This window comes from Manis javanica, chromosome X (assembly GCF_040802235.1).
Source record: "Manis javanica isolate MJ-LG chromosome X, MJ_LKY, whole genome shotgun sequence".
Classification (NCBI taxonomy): Eukaryota; Metazoa; Chordata; class Mammalia; order Pholidota; family Manidae; genus Manis; species Manis javanica.
In genome coordinates, this window is record NC_133174.1 from 57,355,923 (window position 1) to 57,379,734 (window position 23,812).

Sequence of the window (23,812 nt, forward strand, 5' to 3'; positions counted from 1 at the left end):
AGTTTTCAGCAATTATTTCTTCATAGACACTTTCTATTCCTTTTTCTCTGTCTTCTTTTTCTGGTACCCCTATAATGTGAATATTATTCCATTTGGATTGGTCACACAGTTCTCTTAATATTCTTTCATTCCTAGAGATCCTATTATCTCTCTCTGCCTCAGCTTCTCTGTATTCCTGTTCTCTGATTTCTATTCCATTAACAATCTCTTGCACCTCTTGAAGTCTGCTCTTAAGCCCTTCTACTGATTGTTTCATTTCTGTTGTCTCCCTCCGGACTTCGTCCCTTAGCTCTTGTGTATTTCTCTGGAGGACCATCAGCCTGGTTATGACTTTTATTTTGAATTCCTTTTCAGGAAGTTTGGCTATGTCTTTCTCACCATGCCCTCTCTTTGGGGTTTTCTGAGTCATTTTTGCCTGGACCAGATTCTTCTGCCTTTTCATGGTAACAGAAGTGGTTGCAGCGAGGTGGTGCATGTGTCAGCTGGCAGAACAAAGTCCCTTCCTGCTTCTTGGTTGCCCTGCCCTTCTGCACTGCCTGCGTGGTCTACCTGCACACTGTGAGCCATCTCTGTGACAATCCCCAGAGCTGCCATCAGTGGGGCAGCACTTGGGATTGCCTAATGCACTGCGGGGGTCGCAGATGCTCCAGGTGTGTTCTCCTATGAGAACGGCATCCCTTTGTGCCTTCTGGTCCTTGCTCCAGCTTCTGCAGCCTGTATCGTCTTCCTGCACACAGGAGCAGTCTCTGGGATAATCTCCTGAGTTGCTGTGGGCAGGGCGGCCCTCGGGATAGCCTAGCACACTGTGGGGGGTCACAGCCATGCTGGGTGTGTTCTGCTAGAATGGCGCCCCTTTTTGCCTTCTGGAACTTGCTCTGGCTTCTGCTGCATGTGCTGTCTACCTGCACGCTGGAAACAGTCTCTCGGATAATTCCCTTAGCTGCTGTGTGCGGGGCAGCCCTTGTGATAGCCCAGGTCCCTGCAGGGGGTTGCAGGTGCTCCAAGTGTGTTCTCCTGTGAGATTGGCACCCCATCGTGCCTTCCGGGCCTTCCTCTGGCTTCCGCTACCTGTGCTGGGTACCCACCCACCAGGAGCAGTCTCTGGGATAATCTCCTGAGGTGCCACGGGTGGGGTGGCCCTTTGGGTAGCCTAGCACATGGCATAGGTGGCAGACACGCTGGGTGTGTTCTCCTGTGAGAACGGCACCCATTCTTGCCTTCTGCACTTTCCTCTGGGTTCCTCTGTCTGTCCCAGTTAGCTGCATGCTGGGAGGAGACTCTGTTTGGTTGCTGTGGGTGGGGCTATTCTCCAGCTGCTCTGCAGCTGTTACAGGTCAGCTGATTTGCTTCCAGCATTGGTGGGAGGGAATTAATGGCAGGCTGCTTATCACTGTGAGGGGCTTCTGGGCTGCTTCACCCCCCCAGGGGACTAGGGAGCCTGAAGTTCCTCAAGATTCCCAGCCTGCTGTCATGAGTGTGCTGGGATGATTTTGTCCCGCTGTTGAGCCCTTGTACCTTTAAGACTTTTAAAAATTGCTCACTTGTCTTTTGTCCCAGGGAAGTCAGCTGTGGGGACCTGCTCAGATTCTCTGTCTCGAATTTTACTTTTCCATTTCTCTAATATCCAGTACACCATGCAATGTGTGTCTGTGCTCCCAGTGCAGATTATTAGGGCTGGTTATTTAGCAGTCCTGGGCTTCCACTCCCTTCTCCACTCTGATTCTTTTTCTCCCACCAGTGAGCTGAGTTGGGGGTGTGCTTGTGTCCTGCCGTGTCACAGCTTTGTATCTTATCCTTTTCATGAGATGTTGTGTTCTCACAGACGTAGATGTAGCCTGGCTGTAGTGTATCTTCTGGTCTCTCATTTAGGAATAGCTGTATTTGTTTTATTTTCAAAAATATATATTGTTTTGGGAGGAGATTTCTTCCGCCCTACACATGCCGCCGTCTTGAGCCCCCCTCTCAGTTCTATTTTTAAGTCTTTGATCTATTTTGAATTGATTCTTGTATGTGCTGTGAGATAAAGAATCTAATTTCATTCTTCTTCAGGTGACTACCCAGTTTTCCCAGAACCATTTATTAAAGAAACTATCCTTTCCCCATTATGTGTTCTTAGCACCCTTGTCAAAAATCAGTGGTCCATAAATGCATGGATATATTTTTGGGCTCTCTATTCTGTTCCATTGGTCTATTTATCTGTTTGGATGACTGTACCATACTGTTTTCATTGCTGTACTGTTGTATTACATTTTGAAGTAATGAGATGCAGTCCTTCTAGCTTTGTACTTTTTGTTTAAGATTACTTGGGCTATGTGGGGCCATTTGTGTTTCCATATAAACTTTAGGATTCTATTCTCTATTTTATCAAAACTGTCATTGGAATTTTGGTAAAGATTGCATTGCATCTATAGATAACTTTGGATGGTATGGACATTTTAACAATATCAACTCTTCCACTCCAAGAACACAGGGTATCTTTCCATTTTTTTACCCTTTTCATTTTCTTTCATCAGTGTTTTCTTCTTTTTAGTATACAAATCTTTTACTTTCCTGGTTAAATTTATTTCTAAGTAATCTTTTTGATATCATTGTAAATGGGACATTTTAATTTCCTTTTTGGATAGTTCATTTTTAGTGTATAGAAATGCAACAGATTTTTGTATGTTGATTTTGTGTCCTGCAACTTTGCTGAATTCATTTATTTTTTCTAACAGTTAGTTTTTAGTGGAATCTAAGGTTTTCCATATATAGAACCACATCATGTATAAACAGAGAAAATTTTCCTTTTCCTTTCCAACTTATGTGCCTTTTATTTCTTTTTCTTGCCTAATTACTCTGGCTATAGGACTTTAAGCACTATGTTTAACAGAAGTTGTAAAAATGGGCACCTTTGGTTTTCTTCCTGATTGTAGAGGAAAAGTGTTCAGCTTTTCATTGTTAACTATGATGTTATCTGTGAGATTGTCATATATGTTGAGAAATATTCCTTCCATATCTAATTGGTGAAGTGTTTATCATGAAAGAATGTTGAATTTTGTCAATTGCTGTTCTGAACCTATTAGATGATCACATGAGTTTTTTCTTAAAAAAGTTTTCTTTATTGAAATACAGTTGATACAGATTCCTATATTGGTTTCAAGTATACAACACAGTGGTTCAACAGTTACCTATATTATTAAATCCTTATCCACACTAGTACAGTTAGTATCTGCCAACCAAGGAAGATATTGCAGTATCACTGGCTACATTCTCCATGCTGTACTACCATCCAGTGAACCAACCTGTATCATGATTGTGAAGTTTGTGCCCATTTATCCCACTCATATTTCCCAATCACCCACCCCATCCCCTCCCCCATGGGAACCAAGAGTCATTATCAATGTCTAAGTCTATACATTTTGTTCATTTTGTTTTGTTTTATTTTAAAATCTGCAAATAAAGGAACTCATATGGTATTTGTCTTTCTCTGCCTAGCTTATTTCCTTGGCATAATACCCTCTAGTTCCATCCATAGTGTCACAAGTGGCAGGATCTCTTTCATTTTTATGACTGAAAAATCCATTGTGTATATGTACGTCTTCTTTATCCTTTTATCTATTGACTGACACTTTGGTAACTTCAATATCTTGGCTATTGTAAATAATGTGGCAATAAATAGGGATGCATATATCTTTTCAAAGCAGGGATTTTATTTCTCTGGATAAATTCCTATAAATGGAATTACTGAGTCCTATGGTATTTCTACTTTGTTTTTTAAGGAACTTCCATATAGCTTTCCACAATAGTTGAAGTAATTTGCATTCCCACCAACAGTGTTGGAGGGTTCCTCTTTCTCTGCATCCTTGCCAGCATTTGTTGTTTGTCTTTTGGATGTTGGCCATTCTAACTAGTGTGAGGTGATATCTCATTATGATTTTAAGTTACATTTCCCTGATAATTAGTGATGTGGAACATCTTTTCATGGGCCTGTAACCATATATATTTCTTCTTTGGAAAAACGTCTGTTCAGGTTCTCTACTCACATTTTAATCAGATTATTTGTTTCTATGGTTTTGAGTTATGTGAGTTTTTTATGTATTTTGGATGTTATCCCCTTATGGGATAAATCATTTATGAATAGAGTCTCCCATAACTTTTTGTTCTGTTGATCATGCCCTTTGCTGTACAGAAGTTTTCAGTTGGATGTAGGTCCACTTGTTCATTTTTTTGTTTCCCTTGCTCAAGGAGATGCCCAGGGAAAAAATTGCTCATGCTTATATTCAAGAGATTTTGCCTATTTCCTTCTAAGAGCTTTATATTTTCATGTCTTACACTTAGGTCTTTGATCCATTTTGAGTTTACTTTTGTGTATGGGGTTAGATAGTAATCCATTTTCATTCTCTTCCATGTAGCATCCAGTTTTCACAACACCAGTTATTGAAGAGACTGTCCTTTCCCCACTGTATATTCATGCCTCCTTCATCACATATTAATTGACCATATATGTGTGGGTTTAAATCTAGGCTCTCTTTTCTGTTCCATTGATCTATGGGTCTTTTCTTGTGGCACAACCATACTTTCTTGATTAATGGAGCTTTGTAGTATAGCTTGAAATCGTAACATAGTACCACCAGCTTTGTTCTTCTTTTTCAAGATTACATTGGCACTTCAGTATCTTTGGTGGTTCCATATGAATTTTAGGATTTTTTGCTCTATTTCATTGAAAAATGTCAGTAATATTTTGATTGGTTGCATTGAGTCTGTAAACTGCTTTGGGCTTGATAGTTATTTTTACAATAGTATTTTTTCCTATCCATGAGCATGGAATAGATTTCCATTTGTTTGTATCTTCTTTAATTTCCTTCATCAGTGTCTTATACTTTGAAGACTACAGATTTTTCACCTTCTTGGTTAGGTTTATTCCTAGGTATTTTATTATTTTTCATGCATTCTCAATGGAAGTGTTTTCCTGATTTCTCCTTCTGCTAATTCATTGTTAGTATATAGGAATTAAACTGATTTCTGTGTATTAATTTCTTATCCTACAACTTTGCTAAATGCAGTTATTAGTTCTAATAATTTTTTGGTGGAGTTTTTCAGGTGTTCTATATATAATGTAATATAATCTCCAAATAGTGACAGTTTTTGGTGAGAGTGGACATCCTTGTCTTGTTCCTGATCTTAGAGGAAAAGCTTTGAGCTTCTCACCATTGAGTATGGTATTAGCTGTGGGTTTTTTTATATGGCTTTATTATGTTGATATATATACCCCTATACCCATTTTGTTGAGAGATTTTATCATAAATGGATGTTGAAGTTTATCAAATGCTTTTTTCTGTATTGAGATGACCTTGTGGTTTTCATCCTTCTTTTTGTAATGTGGTGTATCACATTGATTGATGAATATTGTACCGTCCTTGCATCCCTGAAATAAATCCCACTTGGTTATGATGGATGATCCTATTGATGAATTTTTTAGTTCAGTTTACTAATATTTTATTGAGGATTTTTACATCTATGTGGATGGGATATTATTCTAAAATTTTCTTTTTAGAAGGAAATTTTTCTTGTCTTTGTCTGGTTTTAGTATTAGAGTGATGCTGGCCTCATAGATTGAGTTTGAAAGTGTTCCCTCCTTTTCTACTTTTTGGAATACTTTAAGGATAGATATTAGTTCTGTGAAGCCATCTGGTCCTGGATGTTTGTTTATTGGAAGTTTTTTATTGCTAATTCAATTTTGTTACTGGTAATTGGTCTGTTCAGATTTTCTTTTCCTGGATCAGTCTGGGAATGGTGTACTTTTCTAGGAATTTGTCCTTTTCTTCTAGATTGTGCAGTTTATTGACATATAATTTTTCATATAATTCTCTAGTAATTCTTTGTATTTCTGTGGCATCAGTTGTCACTTCTACTTTATCATTTCTGATTTTATTTTGATACTCTCTCTTTTTCTCTTGATAAGTCTGGGGAGGGGTTTCTCTATTTTCTTTACCATCTCAAGGAACCAGCTCTGATTTTCATTGATATTTTTTTCTATTATTCTCCTCTGTTTTATTGATTTCTGCTCCGATCTTTATTATGACCTTCCTTATACTAACTTTGGGCTTCATTTGTTCTCCTTTTTTTAAAAATTTAGACTATTTATTTGGGATTGTTCTTGTTTCTTGAGGTGAGCTTGTATTGCTGTATACTTCCCTCTTAGAACTACTTTTGCCACATCCCACAAATTTTGGATGGTTGTATTTTTGTTTTTATTTGTCTCCATGTATTGCTTGATTTCTATTTTCATTTATTCATTGATCCACTGATAATTTAGAAGTATGTTGTTTAGCCTCCATGTATTTGTTGGTATAGCTTTTTTTTCCTCACGTAATTTATTTCTAGTTTCATACCATTGTGTTCAGAGAAGTTACTTGATACAATTTCAATCTTTTTGCATTTACTGAGGCCTTTTTTTTTTGGCCTAGTATGTGATCTATTCTGGTGAATGTTCCATGTACACTTGAGAAAAATGTATATCCTGCTGCTTTTGGGTGGAATGTTCTGTAAATATCTGTTAAGTTGTTCTGATCTAATGTGTAGTTCAGCACCCCTGTTTCCTTATTTATTTTCTGCTTAGTTGATCTGTCCATTGATATAAGTGTCATGTTAAAGTCCCCTAATATGAATGAGTTGCAGTCTATTTGCCCCTGTAGTTCAATTAGTATTTGTTTTACAATATTTTGGTGATTTTATGTTGGGTGCACAGTCATTTATGATTGTTATATCCTCTTGTTGGACTGATCCCTTTATCATTATTGAATGGCCTTGTTTGTCTCTTCTTATTTTCTATGTTTTGAAGTCTATTTTGTCTGAAATGAGTACTGCTACTCCTCCTTTTTTCTCCCTATTAATTGCATGAAATATCTTTTTCCATCCCATCACTTTCACTCTGTATATGTGTTTTGGTCTGAAATTAGTCTCCTGTAGGCAGGATATATAGATGGGTCTTGTTTCTATATCTATTCTGCCACTCTGTGTCTTTGGATTGGTGCATTTAGTCCATTTACATTTAAGGTGATTGCTGATAGTATATACTTACTGCCATTTTATTAATTGTTTTCTGATTGTTTTTGTAGTTCCTCTCTGTTCCTTTCTTCCTCTCTTATACTCTTTTCTTGTTATTTGATGGTTTACTTTATTGTTATGATTCTATTCCTTAAAAAAAATTTTTTCTATACCTATTATAGGCTTTAGGATTGTAGTCACTATAAGGTTCATAGATAGTTTCCTAAATATATAAATATCTATATTTAGTTGGTGAACACTGTATTATAAATATAACCTAAAAGTACTTCATTTTTATTCTTCTTCCTCCTTCACACTTACTGTATTACAAGTCATAATGTATATTTCCTTGTGTAACCTGTGACTGATTTTGTGTTTAGTTAGTTACACTACTTTTGTTATGTTTTTTTAAAATTCATTTTATTATCATTAATCTACAATTACATGAAGAACATGCTGCTTACTAGACTCCCCCTTCACCAAGTCCCTCCCCACAAACCCCATTATAGTCACTGTCCATCAGCATAGGAAGATAATGTAGACTCACTACTTGTCTTCTCTGTTGCACATCCTTCCCTATGCCCACCCCACATTATACATGCTAATCATAAGGCCCCCTTTCTTTTTCCCTGCCCTTATCCCACCCTTCCAAACCATTCTCCCCACTCCCTTTCCCTTTGGTAACTGTTAGTCGATTCTTCAGTTCTGTGATTCTGCTGCTGTTTTGTTCCTTCAGTTTTTCTTTGTTCTTATACTCCAGATATGAGTGAAATCATTTGGTACTTGTCTTTCGCCTGGCTTACTTCACTGAGGATAATACCCTCTAGCTCCTTCCATGTTGTTGCAAATGCTAGGATTTGTTTTCTTATGGCTGTGTAATATTCCATTGTGTATATGTACCACATCTTCTTTATCCATTCATCTACTGATGGACACTTAGGTTGCTTCCATTTCTTGGCTGTTGTAAATAGTGTTGCAATAAACATAGGGGTGCATCTGTCTTTTTTAAACTGGGCTTCTGCATTCTTAGGGTAAATTCCTAGAAGTGGAATTCCTGGGTCAAATGGTATTTCTGTTTTGAGCTTTTTGAGGAACCTCCATACTGCTTTCCACAATGGTTGAACTAATTTGCATTACACCCACAAGTGTAGGAGGGTCCCCCTTTCTCAGCAACCTTGGCAACATCTGTTGTTGTTTGGCTTTTGGATGTTGGCAATCCTTTCTAGTGTGAGGGTGATATGTCATTGTGGTTTTAATTTGCATTTCTCTGATGACAAGTGATGTGGAGCATCTTTTCATGTGTTGGTTGGCCATCTGAATTTCTTCTTTGGAGAACTGTCTGTTCAGCTCCTCTGCCCACTTTTTAATTGGATTGTTCACTTTTTTTTGTTGAGGTGTGTGAGATCTTTATATATTTTGGATATCAACTCTTTATCAGTCTGTCATTTCTGAATATATTCTCCCATACTGTAGGGTACCTTTCTGTTTTACTAATAGTGTCCTTTGCTGTACAAAAGCTTCTCACCTTGATATAGTCCCACTTGTTCATTTTTGCATTTGTTTCCCTTACCTGGGGAGATACGTTCATGAAGATGTCACTCATGTTTATGTCCAAGAGATTTTTGCCTGTGTTTTTTTCTAAGAGTTTTATGGTTTAATGACTTATATTCATGTCTTTGATCCATGTCAAATTTACTTCTGTATATGGGGTTAGACAGTGATCCAGTTTTATTCTCTTACATGTAGCTGTTCAGTTTTGCGAGCACCATCTGTTGAAGAGACTGTCATTTCCCCATTGTATGTCCATGGCTCCTTTATCATATATTAATTGACCATAAATGTTTGGGTTAATATCTGGGGTCTCTATTCTATTTCACTGGTCTGTGGCTCTGTTCTTGTGCCAGTACCAAACTGTCTTGATTACTGTGGCTTTGTAGCAGACCTTGAAGTTGGGGAGTGAGGTGAGATCCCCCCCCCCTCCACTTTATTCTTCCTTCTCAAGATTGCTTTCACTATTCGGGGTCTTTGGAGTTTCCATATGAATTTTTGAACTATATTTTCCAGTTCATTGAAGAATGTTATTGGTAATTTGATAGGAATTGCATCGAATCTGTATATTGCTTTGGGCAGGATGGCCATTTTGATGATATTAATTCTTCTTAGCCAAGAGCATAGGATGAGTTTCCATTTGTTAGTATCCCCTTTAATTTCTCTTAAGAGTGTCATAGTTTTCAGGGTATAGGTCTTTCACTTACTTGGTAAGGTTTATTCCTAAGCATTTTATTCTTTTTGATACAGTTGTGAATGGAATTGTTTTCCTAATTTCTCTTTCTATTAGTTCATTGTTAGTGTATAGGAAAGCCTCAGATATCTGTGTGTTCATTTTGTATCCTGCAACCTTGCTCTGCTCTGATATCAGTTCTAGTAGTGTTGAAGTGGAGTCTTTAGGGTTTTTTATGTACATTATCATGTCATCTGCAAATAGTGACAGTTTAACTTCTTCTTTACCAATTTGGATTCCTTGTATTTCTTTGTTTTGTCTAATAGCCATGGCTAGGACCTCCGATACTATGTTAAATAGCAGTGGGGAGATTGGACATCCCTGTCTTGTTCCCAATCTCAGAGGAAAAGCTTTCAGCTTCTCGCTGTTAAGTATGAAGTTAGCTGTGGGTTTATCATATATGGCCTTTATTATGTTGAGGTACGTTCCCTCTATACACATTTTGCTGAGAGTTTTTATCAAGAATGGATGATGAATTTTGTCCAATGCTTTTTCGGCATCTATGGAGATGATCATGTGGTTTTTGTCCTTCTTTTTGTTGATGTGGTGTATGTTGTTGATGGATTTTCGAATGTTGTACCATCCTTGCATCCCTGGAATGAATCCCACCTGGTCATGGTGTATGAACCTTTTGATGTATTTTTAAATTTGATTTGCTAAAATTTTGTTGAGTATTTTTGCATCTACGTTCCTCAGGGATATTGGACTGTAGTTTTCTTTTTTGGTGGGGTCTTTGCCTTGTTTTGGTATTAGGGTGATGTTGGCTTCATAGAGTGAGTTTGGGAGTATTCCCTCTTCTATTTTTGGAAACTTTAAGGAGAATGGGTATTATATCTTCTCTGTATGTCTGATAAATTTTGGAGGTAAATCCATCTGGCGCAGGGTTTCTTTTTTGGGTAATTTTTTTATTACCATTTCAATTTCTTTGCTGCTAATTGGTTTGTTCAGATTTTGTGTTCTCTCCTTGGTCCGTCTTACAAAGTTATATTTTTCAAGGAAGCTGTCCATTTTTCCTAGGTTTTCCAGCTTCTTAGCATATAGGTTTTCATAGTAGTCTCTAATAATTCTTTGTATATCTTTTGGGTCCATTGTGATGTTTCCTTTCTCATTTCTTATTCTGTTGATATGTATTGATTCTCTTTTTCTCTTAATAATTTTGGCTATCGGCTTATCTATTTTGTTTATTTTCTAAAGAACCAGCTCTTAGTTTCATTGATTTTTTATATTATTTTATTCTTCTCAATTTTGTTTATTTCTTCTCTGATCTTTATTATGTCCCTCCTTCTGCTGACTTTAGGCCTCACTTCTTCTTTTTCCAATTTTGATCATTGTGATGTTAGACTATTCATTTGGGTTTGTCCTTCCTTCTTTAAATATGCCTGGATTGCTATATACTTTCCTCTTAAGACTGCTTTCACTGCCTCCCACAGAATTTGGGGCTTTGTGTTGTTGTTGTCATTTATTTCCACATATTGCTAGATCTGCATTTTAATTTGGTCATTGATCCATTGACTGGTTAGGAGCGTGTCTTTAAGCCTCCACGTGTTTGTGAGCCTTTTTGCTTTCTTGGTACAATTTATTTCTAGTTTTGTACATTTGTAATCTGAAAAGTTGGTTGGTAGAATTTCAATCTTTTTTAATTTAATGAGGCTTTTTTTGTGGCCTAGTATGTGGTCTGTTCGGGAGAATGTTCCATGTGCACTTGAAAAGAATGTGTATCCTGTTGTTTTTGGTTGTAGAGTTCTATACATGTCTATTAGGTCCATCTGTTCTAGTGTGTTGTTCAGTGCCTCTGTGTCCTTACTTATTTTCTGTTTGGTGGATCTGTCCTTTGGAGTGAATGGTGTGTTGAAGTCCCCTTAAATGAATGCATTGCATTCTATTTCCTCCATTAGTTCTGTTAGTATTTGCTTCACATATGCTGGTGCTCCTGTGTTGTGTGCATATATATTTATAATGGTTATATCCTCTTGATGGACTGAGCCGTTTATCGTTATGTAATGTCCTTCTGTATCTCTTGTTACTTTCTTTGTTTTGAAGTCTATTTTGTCTGACACTAGTACTGCAACACCTGCTTTTTTCTCCCTGTTGTTTGCATGAAATATCTTTTTCCATCCCTTGAGTTTTAGCCTGTGTATATCTTTGGGTTTGACGTGAATTTCTGGTAAGCAGCATATAGATGGGTCTTGTTTTTTTTATCCATTCAGTAACTCTATTTCTTTTGATTGGTGCATTCAGTCCATTTACAATTAGGGTGATTATCGATAGGTATGTACTTATTTCCATTTCAGGATTTAGATTCATGGTTACCAAAGGTTCCAGGTTACTTTCCTTACTATGTGAGAGTCTAACTTAACTCACTTAGTTTTCTGTTACAAACACAATCTAAAGGTTCTTTTCTATTTCTCCTTTTTCTTCCTCCTTCATTCTTTATATATTAGGTATCAAATTCTGTACTTTTTGTCTATCCCTTGATTGACTTTGGGGGTAGTCAATTTAATTTTGCATTTGCCTCACAATCAGCTGCTACACCCTCCCTACCATGGTTTTACTACCTCTGGTGACAGTTATCCAACCCTAGGAACACTTCCATCTATAGCAGTCCCTCCAAAATAGACTGCAGAGATGGTTTGTTGGAGGTTAACTCTCTCAGCTTTTGCTTATCTGAAAATTGTTTAACTCCTCCTTCAAATTTAAATGATAATCTTACCAGATAAAGTAATCTTGGTTCAACACCCTTCTGCTTCATGGCATTAAATACATCATGCCACTCCCTTCTGGCCTGTAAGGTTTCTGCTGAGAAGTCTGATGTTAGACTGATGAGCTTTTCTTTGTATGTGATCTTATTTCTCTCTCTGGCTGCTTTTAACAGTCTGTCCTTCTCCTTGATCTTTCCCATTTTAATTACTATGTGTCTTGGTGTTATCTTCCTTGGGACTCCTGTGTTGGGAGATCTGTGGATCTCCATGGCCTGAGAGACTATCTCCTTCTCCATATTGGGGAAGTTTTCAGCAACTACCTCCTCAATGACCCTTTCTGTCCCTTTCTCTGTCTCTTGTTCTTCTGGTATCCCTATAATGCGAATATTGTTCTGCCTGTATTGGTCACACAGTTTTCTCTATTCTTTCATTTTTAGAGATCCTTTTTTCTCTCTGTGCCTCAGCTTCTTTATATTCCTCTTCTCTAGCTTCTATTTCATTTATTGTCTCCTCCACCATATCCAACCTACTTTTAATACCTTCCATCGTGCTCTTCAGTGATTGGATCTCCAACCTGAATTCATTCCTGAGTTCTTGGATGTCTTTCCATACTCCCATTAGAATGTTGATGATTTTAATTTTTAACTCCCTTTCAGAAAGAGTCACGTGGTCCATATCATTTAAATCTTTCTCGGGAGTTGTATTAATAATTTTACTCTGGACCAGGTTCCTTTTGCCTTTCATGTTTGTATATGGTGCCCTCTAGTGTCCAGAAGCTCTATTCTGGAGCTGCTCAGCCCCTGAAGCAATGTCGGGGGTCACAGGGGAGTGATACTGGTGACTGGGGGGAGGAAAGAGCGGTTCCCCACCTCCCAGCTGCTGTGCCTGTCTCCACTGCCTGAGCCAATGGGCTGGTCACACAGGTATAAGTTTTTGTCCTAGAGCAGCCGGATATGGATCCCTGCTTTCCACAAGCAGCCAGAATCCCAGTCTCCCCAAGAACTCTTCCTGTATTAACTTTACAACCCAGTAGTCATGCAAGACTCATGAAAGAACCATGAAATGTAGGTTTGTGCTTCCAGAGAAGATCTCCGGAGCTAGGTATTCAGCAGTCTCAAGCCTTCCACTCCCTCCCTGCTCTGTTTGTCTTCCTCCCACTGGTGAGCTGAGGTGGGGGAGGGTCTCGGGTCCCACGGTGCCACAGCTCTGGTACATTACCCCATTCAGTGAGGTCTGCTCTTTTCTCCAGCTTTATGCAGTCTAACGCCATCCTCTTTCCTGTTGCTTTCTCAGGATTAGTTTCACCAATTAAATTTTCTTATTATATCCAGTTTTAGGAGGAAGCCTCTGTCTCTCCTTGCACACCACCATCTTTCATCCATTCTGTCTTTTGTTATGTTTTCTTTTAATTTTGTACTTACTTTGTAAGTAATTTGCCTTGTACCTTTACTGTGAGTTTATTTTCAGTGATGAAAAATGTTCAGGCTTAAGAACATTTCCATCTACAGAAGTCCCTTTAATATGTCATGTAATGCCAGTTTAGTGGTAGTGAATTGCTTCACCTTTGTTTCTCTAGGAAATTTTTTATTCAGGTATCATTTATATACAATCTTATGAAGGTTTCATATGAGCAACATTGTGGTTATTACATTCATCCACATTTTCTAGACCCCCCCCAACACTCCATTGCAGTCACTGTACATCATCGTAGTAAGATGCTATACAGTTACTGTTTGTCTTGTCTGTACTATACTACCTTCCCTGTGCCGCCACTACATTATGTGTGCTAATCATAATGCCCCTTATTCTCCTTCTCTCTCACTTACCCCTTCCCTTCGGTAACCACTAGTCCCTTCTTAGAGTTAGTGAGTCTGCTTCTGTTTTGTTTCTTCAGTTTTGCTTTATTGCATTACCATGCAAATGAAGGAAATCATGTGGTATTTGTCTTTCTCCGCCTGGCTTATTTCACTGAGTATAGTACCTTCTACCTCCATCCATGTTGTTACAAATGGTAGGATTTTTTATTTCTTATGTCTGAATAATATATCATTCTGTATATATACAACCTCTTCTTTATCCATTCATCTTCTGATGAACACTTAGGTTGCTTCCATATCTTGTTATTGTAAATAGTGCTGCAATAAAAATATTGGTTCATATATCTTTTAAAATCTGAGATATTGTTTTCTTTGGTTAAATTCCTAGGAGTCAAATTTCCAGGTCAAATGATATTCTTATTTTTAGCTTTTTGGGGACCCTCCATATTGCTTTTCACAATTGATGAACTAATTGACATTCTAGCCAACAGTGTAGGGGGGTTCCCCTTTTTCCACATCCTCACCAGCATTTGTTGTTCACTTGTCTTTTGGATGGTAGCCATCCTAACTTGTGTGAGAAGATATTTCATAATGGTTTCTATTTGTGTTTCTCTGATAATTAGCGATGTGGAGCATCTTCTCATGTGCCTGTTGGCCATCTGAATTTTTTCTTTGCAGAAGTGTCTGTTCAGATCCTCAACCCATTTTTTAATTAGGTTATTTACTTTTTTTTGTGTTGAGGCATGAGTTCTTTATATATTTTTGATATTAACTCCTTGTCAGTTATGTCATTTACAAATATGTTCTCCCATACTGTACAATACATTTTTGTTCTACTGATGGTGTCCTTTGCTGTACAGAAGCTTTATAGTTTAATGTAGTTCCATTTGTTCATATTTTATGAATTTTCCCTTTGTTGAGGAAATGTGTTCAGGACAATGTTCCTCATGTTTATATTCAGGACATTTGTGCCTATGTTTTCTTCTAAGAGTTTTATGGTTTCATGACTTACATTCAAGTCTTTGATCCATTTCGAGTTTACATTTGTATATGGAGTTAGGCAATAATCCAGTTCCATTCTCTTACATATAGTTTTCCAGTTTTGCCAAAACCAGTTCTTGAAGAGGCTACCATTTCCCTGTTCTACATTCATGGCTCTTTTATCGTATATTAATTGACCTTATGTGCTTGGGTTTATATCTGGACTCTCTATTCTGTTCTATTGATCTATGGGTCTGTTCTTGTGCCAGTACCAAATTGTCCTGATTACTGTTGCTTTATATTAGAGCTTCAACTTGGGGAGCATTATCCCCCCTGCTTTATTCTTCCTTCTCAGGATTGCTTTGGCTATTTGGGGTATTTTGTGATTCCATATGAATTTTACAACAATTTGTTCCAGTTCCTTGAAGAATGCTGTTTGTACTTTGAATGCAATTGCATTGAATCTGTAGATTGCTTTGGTCAGGATGGCCATTTTGACAATATTAATTCTTCCTACCAGGTGCACATATTGTATTTCCATTTATTAGTGTCTTCTTCAATTTCCCTCATGAATGTCTTGTAGTTTTGAAGGGATAGGACTTTTACCACCTTGACTAGGTTTATTCCTAGGCATTTTATTCTTTTTGATGCAATTGTAAATGCAAATTTTTCCTCATTTCTCGTTCTGCAAGTTCATCATTAGTATATAAGAATGCAACACATTTGTGTGTATTAATTGTGTCTCCTGAAATTTTGCTGAATTCAGTTATTAGTTTTAGTAGTTTGGGGGTGCATTCTTTAGGCTTTCTTATGTACAACATCATGTCATCTGCAAACAGTGACATTTTTTCTTCCTTACCAATCTGGATGCCTTTTATTTCTTTGTGTTGTCTGATTGCCGTGACTAGCAATTCCAGTACTATGCCACACAAAAGTGGGGAGTTAGGGAATCCTTGTCTTGTTCCCGAACTTGGAGGAAAAGCTTTAAGCTTTTCACTGTTAAGTATGATGTTCACTGTGCATTTGTCATATGTGGGCTTTATTGTGTTGAGGTATTTATCCTCTATAATCATTTTGTTGAGAGTTTTTATCATGAGTGGATGCTGAATTGTGTCAAATGCTTTTTCAGCATCTATGGAGATTATCATGTGATATTTTTGTTACCATTAATCTACAATTACATGAAGAACATAATATTTATTAGGGTCCCCCCTTCACCCAGTCCCCCCATAAACCCCATTACAGTCACTGTCCATCAGCATAGTATAATGTTGTAGAATCCCTACTTGTCTTCTCTGTGTGGCACGGCCCTCCCCATTCCTTCTGCCCACATTATACATGCTAATTGTAATACCCCCTTTTTTCTTCCCCTGTCTTTTCCCTAACTTCCCTCCCAATCTCCCCAGTCCCTTTTCCTTTGGTAACGGTTAGTCCATTCTTGGCTTCTGTGATTCTCTTGCTGTTTTGTTCCTTCAGTTTTTCTTTGTTCTTATACTCCAGATATGAGTGAAATCATTTGGTATTTCTCTTTATCTGCGTGGCTTATTTCAATGAGCATAATACCCTCTAGCTCCATCCATGTTGTTGCAAATGGTAGGATTTGTTTTCTTCTTATGGCTAAATAATATTCCACTCTGTATATGTACCACATCTTATTTATCCATTCATCTACTGATGGACAGTTAGGTTGCTTCCATTTCTTGGCTATTGTAAATAGTTCTGTGATAAACGTAGGGGTGCATCTGTCTTTTTTAAACTGCTGCTACATTCTTAGGGTAAATTCCTAGAAGTGTTATTCCTGGGTCAAATGGCATGTCTATTTTGAGCATTTTGAGGAACCTCCGTACTGCTTTCCACATGGGTTGAACTTATTTACATTCCCACCAGCAGTGTAGGAGGGTTCCCCTTTCTCCACAAACACTCCAACATTTGTTGCTGATTGTCTTTTGGATGGTGGTGATCCCTACTGGCATGAGATGATATCTCATTGTGGTTTAATTTGCATTTCTCTGATAACTAGTGATGTGGAGAATCTTTTCATGTGTCTGTTGGCCACCTGAGTTTCTTCTTTGGAGAACTGTCTGCTCATCTCCTCTGCCCATTTTTTTATTTGATTATTTGTTTTCTGTTTCTTGAGGCACATGAGCTCTTTATATATTTTGGATGTCAAGCCTTTATCGGATCTGTCGTTTATGAATATATTCTCCTGTACTGTAGGGTATCTTTTTGTCCTATTGATGGTGTCCTTTGCTATACAGAAGCTTTTCAGCTTGATATATTCCCACTTGTTCATTTTTGCTTTTCTTTACCTTGCCCGGGGAGATATGTTCATGAAGAAGTCACTCATGTTTATGTCCATGAGATTTTTGCCTATGTTTTTTTCTAAGAGTTTTATGGTTTCATGACTTACATTCAGGTCTTTGATTCATTTGGAGTTTGCTTTTGTGTATGGGGTTACAGAGTGATCCAGTTTCATTCTCTTACATGTAGCTGTCCAGTTTTGCCAGCACCATCTATTGAAGAGACTGTCATTTCCCCATTGTATGTCCATGGCTACTTTATCATATATTAATTGACCATATATGTTTGGGTTAATGTTCGGAGTGTCTATTCTGTTCCATTGGTCTGTGGCTCTGTTCTTGTGCCAGTACCATATTGGCTTGATTACTATGGCTTTGTAGTAGAGCTAGAAGTTGGGTAGTGAGATCCCCCCCCCACTTTATTCTTCCTATTCAGGATTGCTTCGCTCTTTGGGATCTTTGGTGTTTCCATATGAATTTTTGAACTATTTGTTCCAGTTGGTTGAAGAATGTAGGGATTGGATCAAATCTGTATATCTCTTTGGGGAGGATGGCCCTTTTGACAATATTAATTCTTCCTAGCCAAGAGCATGGGATGAGTTTCCATTTGTTAGAGTCCTCTTTAATTTCTCTTTAGAGTGTCTTATAGTTTTCAGGGTATTGGTCTTTCACTTCTTTGGTTAGGTTTATTCCTAGGTATTTTATTTTTTTTATGCAATTTTGAATGGAACTGTTGTCCTGATTTGTCTTTCTTTGGCTCATTGTTAGTTTATAGGAAATCCACAGATTTCTGTGTGTTAATTTTGTATCCTGCAACTTTGCTGTATTCCAATATCAGTTCTAGTAGTTTTGGAGTGGAGTCTTTAGGATTTTTTATGTACAATATCATGTCATCTGCAAATAGTGACAGTTTGACTTCTTCTTTACCAATCTGGATTCCTTGTATTTCTTTGTTTTGCCTGATTGCCATGGCCAGGATCTCCAGTACTATATTAAATAACAGTGGGGAGAGTGGGCATCCCTGTCTTGTTCCCTGAAAGGAAAGGAGCGACACACAGCAGGAATTCACCGGAGAAATCTGCTTTATTAGGGAAAGGTGCTGGATTATATAGGTAGGGGCATGGGGTGATTGTGGTGTTACTTCTATGGGGCTGGTTGCTATTGACTAGGTGCTAGGATTGGGAAGGGGGCGAGAAGTGATTGGGCTTCAGGTGGCGCCATCGGGAACCGAGGACCCTGAAGAGAAGCCGGAAGTTCGCCATCTTATGCGTGGGGGCCTTTCATTCCCCCCTTTCTCCTCTATGGGGTTGTGGATGTTGCTTTCTCTCTGACTGCTTCCTGCTGAATGGGGGTGGAGAAGGGAGTGAGGGCTTGAGGACTGGGAGGAAAGGGTTGATAGGACTCCCCACAGTAAGGACGAGTAGATGTGGACTTCTTCAGGTTGGAAATCAATGAAAGTTCCCTGTAACCATAGGTTGAGGACTTGTTGATTCCAATGGTGCCAAAAAGATATGGGTGCCAGAAGCCAGGCATCTGTGGCCATTGTTTCTAGTAACAGTTTCCAGCGGAGAGAGGGGTCCATCTCAGCATGTGGTGAGGAGGTTACGTGAGGGTGAGGGATCTTCTGTGGCCAGAAGCAGATAGTTACTGAGTTAAAGCTGGTTGAAAGTTTGATTAGAGATTTTTTGGACTTGAGATTTGATGAACTTTATTATACAGGGTAAGAAGAGACAGGCAAGAAGAATGATTATTATGGGGCCTGCAATGGGCCAGAGCCAGGTGAGGAGGGGGTTTGTTAGTATTGACGAGAATGGGTTGGAATTGGAAGCAGAGTGGAGGCTGGAGGCAAGGTCGGTGAGTTTGGTAATGTCAGTTTCTATAATGTCAGATTCATTGATGTAATAGGAGCACTCCTTTCAAAGGAAAATGCAGGTGCCTCCCTTTTCGGCTGTAAGCAGATCTAAGGCCCGCCGGTTCTGAAGGGTGACTTTGGATATCGAAGTGACCTGTCTTTGGAGAGAGGCTAGGGAATCGGCAGTGGATGTCAGGGCTCCCTCAAGTTTGGCATTGAGATCTCTAATTGCCCACAGAGAGTAACCCTAGGCTCCTCGCAAAAACTCTGCTCCAATGGCTGAGGTCATCATAGAGATACTGACTATGATGGGAAGGAAAGCAGCCCTTTTTGTGCATGAGGGCAAGTGAGGTTAGACTTCAAGAAATTCTGCCATGCTGTAAAGTGTAAGCTGTGGGATTAGGGTGATGAGAATGCAGGGTATATTGGAGTTGGGAGGCAGTGAGTTGAAAAGACTGCCATTTCACCAAAAGAAGTGTCCCAGTTGCAAAAAAGTCTTAGAGCTGGAGGTAGGGGTGTAGATAGAGAGGCAGTGAAGTGCGCTGGAGGGGGGTGGAGTTGGGCCTACACAGTGGTGGATGGTGAAATTATCTGCATATTCTGGTTCCCATAGGGGTATGTCTGCCAGGGGGCAGAGGGGTTGTCCTTCTGCATGGAAGGAGTAGTTGGAAATATTAAGAGGCACGGTGGCCAGCAGTGGGCATGTAGTGATGCACACAAGAAACAATTGGCGGTGTTGAGGGTGTGGTTGAGAAAGATGGTGGTGTCTTGAATGAGCTGTAACTAAGAGTAGGAGGAATAAGAAGATGAAGAGGCACCATCAAGAGTTTGGATAATGACTTTTTCAGAATGTCCAATATCTGATGCAACTTGACAGATCTGGGAGTGAGAGGGAACATACTCTCGAGAGATATGAAGGGTACCGGGTACCATGGGAGGTCGACGACCCCCCATAGTAAACTGAGGCTGTGACTCTGGTGGCCCATCGAGAGTCCCAGGGATCTGGGATTGATAAAGAGAATGAGCCATTGGGATATTTCATGAAACGGTTGGAGGAGTAATACTGTGGGTCCCGGGAGTTTCCCATGTAGTGAATGGCCCAAGACCAGTAGGGACATCCCCTGTAGGTGTCTTGCCATCACCTGCAATAGGCTTGTCTTTGGTCATAGAGGAAGCAAAGGTAGGGAGAATAAAGGTAGCTGTTAGTGAACACTTCGGTGGAGGGAGGAAAGTGGAGGTGTATAGGCTCAGAGCAGCCTTTCAGAGGGCAGTCTGATGTGGCAATGAGGGCAGTAACTTTTGTTTGATGCTGTGTGTAAGTCTGTCTGACTTTGAAACGCCATACAAACGAGGCTGGGTTTGCAGGGAAGACAATAAGAATGAGGAAAAAATGCGAGAGAGCGGTAAAGGAAGAAAAAGTCATGATTCGGGTATGGATGGCAAAGGGGGTGAACGGGAGATGCAGAGTTTCAAGGGATCAGAGGGATGAGGCATGGTAGAGTAGACAGCGTCTTGGGCTGTATCCAAAGGACTCTGGATTGTGACTGATGGGTGTTGAGTGTCCAGAGAAGGTGGGTCCTGGGTATTTGGTTTCAACCTGGAGATATGAATCCAAGGGGTGACAGAGTTATCAAGCAGTAAGAGCTTGGCGGCCGAGGGGGTGCAGAGAATAACTGGGTATGGACCTTCCCATTTTGGGGTGAGAGAGGGCTGATCCTCTGGCAGCTTATAAAACACTAGTTGGCCGGGCTGTAAGACAGGAGGATTTGGGGAGGCGGATGGATCAGGAAGGAGCCAATCCTGATATTTCCACAATTCAGTGCAGAGGAGAGAGAGTAGCAGAAGGGCCATATTGGGAGGAGTCGGTCTTTTGTGGGAAGGGAGCCCCGGGGGTAGAATCAGGCAGCCGTACATGATCTCAAAGGGCGACAAGAAGGAAGGTTTCTTTGGGAGGACCCGAGTGCGGAGTAGAGCTAAGGGAACTAAGCGAACCCAGTCAAGGTGTAGTTCTAGAGAAAGTTTGGTCAGGATGTCCTTTAGAGTCCTATTGGTTCTTTCTACATTTCCCGAACCTTGTGGTCGATAAGGACAATGTAAATGCCATGGGAGCGAGAGCAACTTGGAGAGGTTCTGGATAATTTGGGCAGTGAACTCAGGACCGTTATCTTATTGGAGGGAAGTGGGCATCCCGAACCTAGGAAAGATCTGGGTGAGGAGGATAGAGGCAACTGCGGAGACTCATTTGTTAGTGGTGGGGAAAGCTTCGACCCATCCTGAAAATGTATCTACTAACACGAGTAGGTATCTGGTACACCGTACAGGGGGCATGTTAGTGAAGTCTATTTGCCAATCTGCGGCTGGGACATTACCACTTGCTTGATGAGCAAGGAAGGGTCGGGCCTTGAGGGGGGTATTAAGGTTAGTGCATTGGCAGATGGTGCACCTGCGAGTGATTTGGTTAAGTAGTGTTTTGTCCTCAGAAGAGAGAGAAAAAAAGGATTGTAAACAATGGATCAAGGATTGGGGGCTGGGATGGAACAGATCATGTAAGAAGTGGAAGAGAGACATACTCTTTGTCCTGGGAACAGATCGTGTCTTGTTATAAGGCTAAAACCACAAGGGCAGATGGATTGTTGTCTGGTGTGTCTTCTGATAGGGCAACTGACTGGGCTACTCTGTCGGGTTTGTTGTTACCTTTTGCAATGGGGGTGTCATCCTTTTGATGTGATTTGCAGTGGACTATGCCTAGTTGGTGTGGGACTTGTGAAGCCTCTAGAAGTTTAGTAATTAAGGGTGAATTAGTTATGGAATTTCCTTTTGGGGTGAGGAGGCCTCGTTCTTTTCATACTGCCACGTGAGACAAGAGAATGTGAAATACGTATTTAGAGTCAGTGTATAGTGTGAGAGACGTGTCCTGAGCCAGAGTGCAAGCTGTAGTGGCTGCAATGAGTTCGGCCTGTTGATTGGTTGTACCAGGTTGTAGGGCTCATGCCTCAATGACATCTTCGAGGGAGACTACTGCATATCCTGCATAGTGGGTGCCTTCATGTTTAAAGGAGGACCCATCAGTAAACCAGATGAGGTCAGAGTGTGAGAGGGCTCCTTCGGAGATCGTGAAGTGGCATGGAAGGAAGTTGTGAAGGGCTTCCAGGGAATCATGCGAGGGAGTATGAGGAGAGTATGGTAGAGGAGAAGAGTGGCTGGATTCAGGGGCTGGCAGGGGAGGAAAGAAATGTCTGGATTTTGGAGGAAAGAGGACAGTAATGTCAGGAGTCTTGGAGGGAGCAAGAGTCTGTAATCTTTTGTAGGTTAAGAGATCTTTTAGGTGATGTCGGAACAGAATGGTAAGGGGCACCCCGAATGTTAGTTTATGAGCTTCTTTCTACAAGAGCTGCCCAGCGGCTAATGCCCGTAGGCAGGGGGCCCATCCCTGAACTGTGGGGTCTAATTGCTGGGAGAGATAAGCTACTGGGGCAAAGAATGGGCCATAATATTGGCCTAGGACGCCTAGAGTTTAACTGGACCTCTCATGAATGTATAATGAGAAGGGCTTCGACAAATCAGGAAGATGGAGAGCTGGGGCTCCCACAAGGGCTTGACAGAGCTTAATGAAGGAGTATCGGGATGAGGATGATAATGGTTCTTCAGGAGGGCCCTTGCTGAGGTTGTAAAGGGGTCTTGCCAACAGGGAGAAGTTAGGGATCCACGCTCTAAAATACCCAGCCAGGCCTAGAAAGGACAGGATTTCTGTCTTGGTTTTGGGAACGGGCAGGTCAGCGAGTAGTCGTTTTCTGTCTAAGGTAATGGACTTTCTTTGTTGAGACAGAAGGAATCCGAGGTAAGTGACAGAAGGGGAAGAGATTTGAGCTTTGATGGGGGATACCCGGTAACCTCTGGAAGCTAGAAGGTTAAGTAGGGAGGCAGTGTCAAGTTGAGACTGTTCCCACGAGGGACTGCAGAGTAGAAGATCATCTACGTATTGTAATAAGGTGGACTCGGAGTGATTTTGATGAAACTGTTTGAGGTCCTGAGCTATGACCTGTCCAAAACTATGGGGACTATCTCGGAAGCCTTGTGGCAAAGCTGTCCAAGTGAGTTGTTCAGAATATGTTGTGTATGGGTCTGTCCAGGTGAAGGCGAAAAAATCTTTTGAGGAGAGGTCCAGAGGGATAGAAAAAAGTGCGTCTTTGCGATCTAGGCCTGAGAAGTGGGATGCCGAGGCAGGGATCTGCGATAAAAGTGTGTATGGATTTGGAACTAAGGGATGGATAGGGACAAGAGCCATGTTGATGAGGCGAAGGTCTTGGACAAGGCGGCAAGATCTGTTCGTTTTTTTAAGAGCTAATATGGGGATAATAAACGGGGAGTGAGTGGGTCTCAGGTAATGTTTGTTTAAGAGATCTTGAATGATGGGTTGGTGGCCTATGAGGGCTGAAGTGGTTAGGGGGTATTCTGCCTGACAGATATACTGAGAGGGGTCACATAATTTGATAGAGGCAGGAGGACATAGAGCCACGGAGGGGCTTGTAATGTCCCAAACGTTGGGATTTACAGGGTGTATGAGGGTGGAACCGGAGCTTTCATTGTGTAGAGGGGGGTCGTTGGCTATGAGGACCATCAGAAAGGGAGTACTGGGGGCTGTGGGAGTGGATATAGTTATGGAAACGTGGAGGAGAGAAAGGATGTCCCGTCCTAGTAAAGGGATGGGACACTGGGACATAACCAGGAAGGAGTGGGAGAAAGGTATAGGATTGTCTTGGATTGTGCATATATGGGGGGGGGGGGGTTTAATGGGAAAATCTGTTTACCTCCTACCCCGACTATAGAAGTAATGGCAGGCATGGTAGGGCCCCGGT

At 40.3% G+C, this 23,812-nt stretch overlaps 1 protein-coding gene across 11 annotated transcripts in view; it reads left to right on the forward strand.

Annotated features, from left to right (window-relative positions):
* The window catches only part of EDA (ectodysplasin A), a 629,675-nt gene that overhangs the window by 430,234 nt on the left and 175,629 nt on the right, over positions 1-23,812 (forward strand). The window lies entirely within an intron of this gene.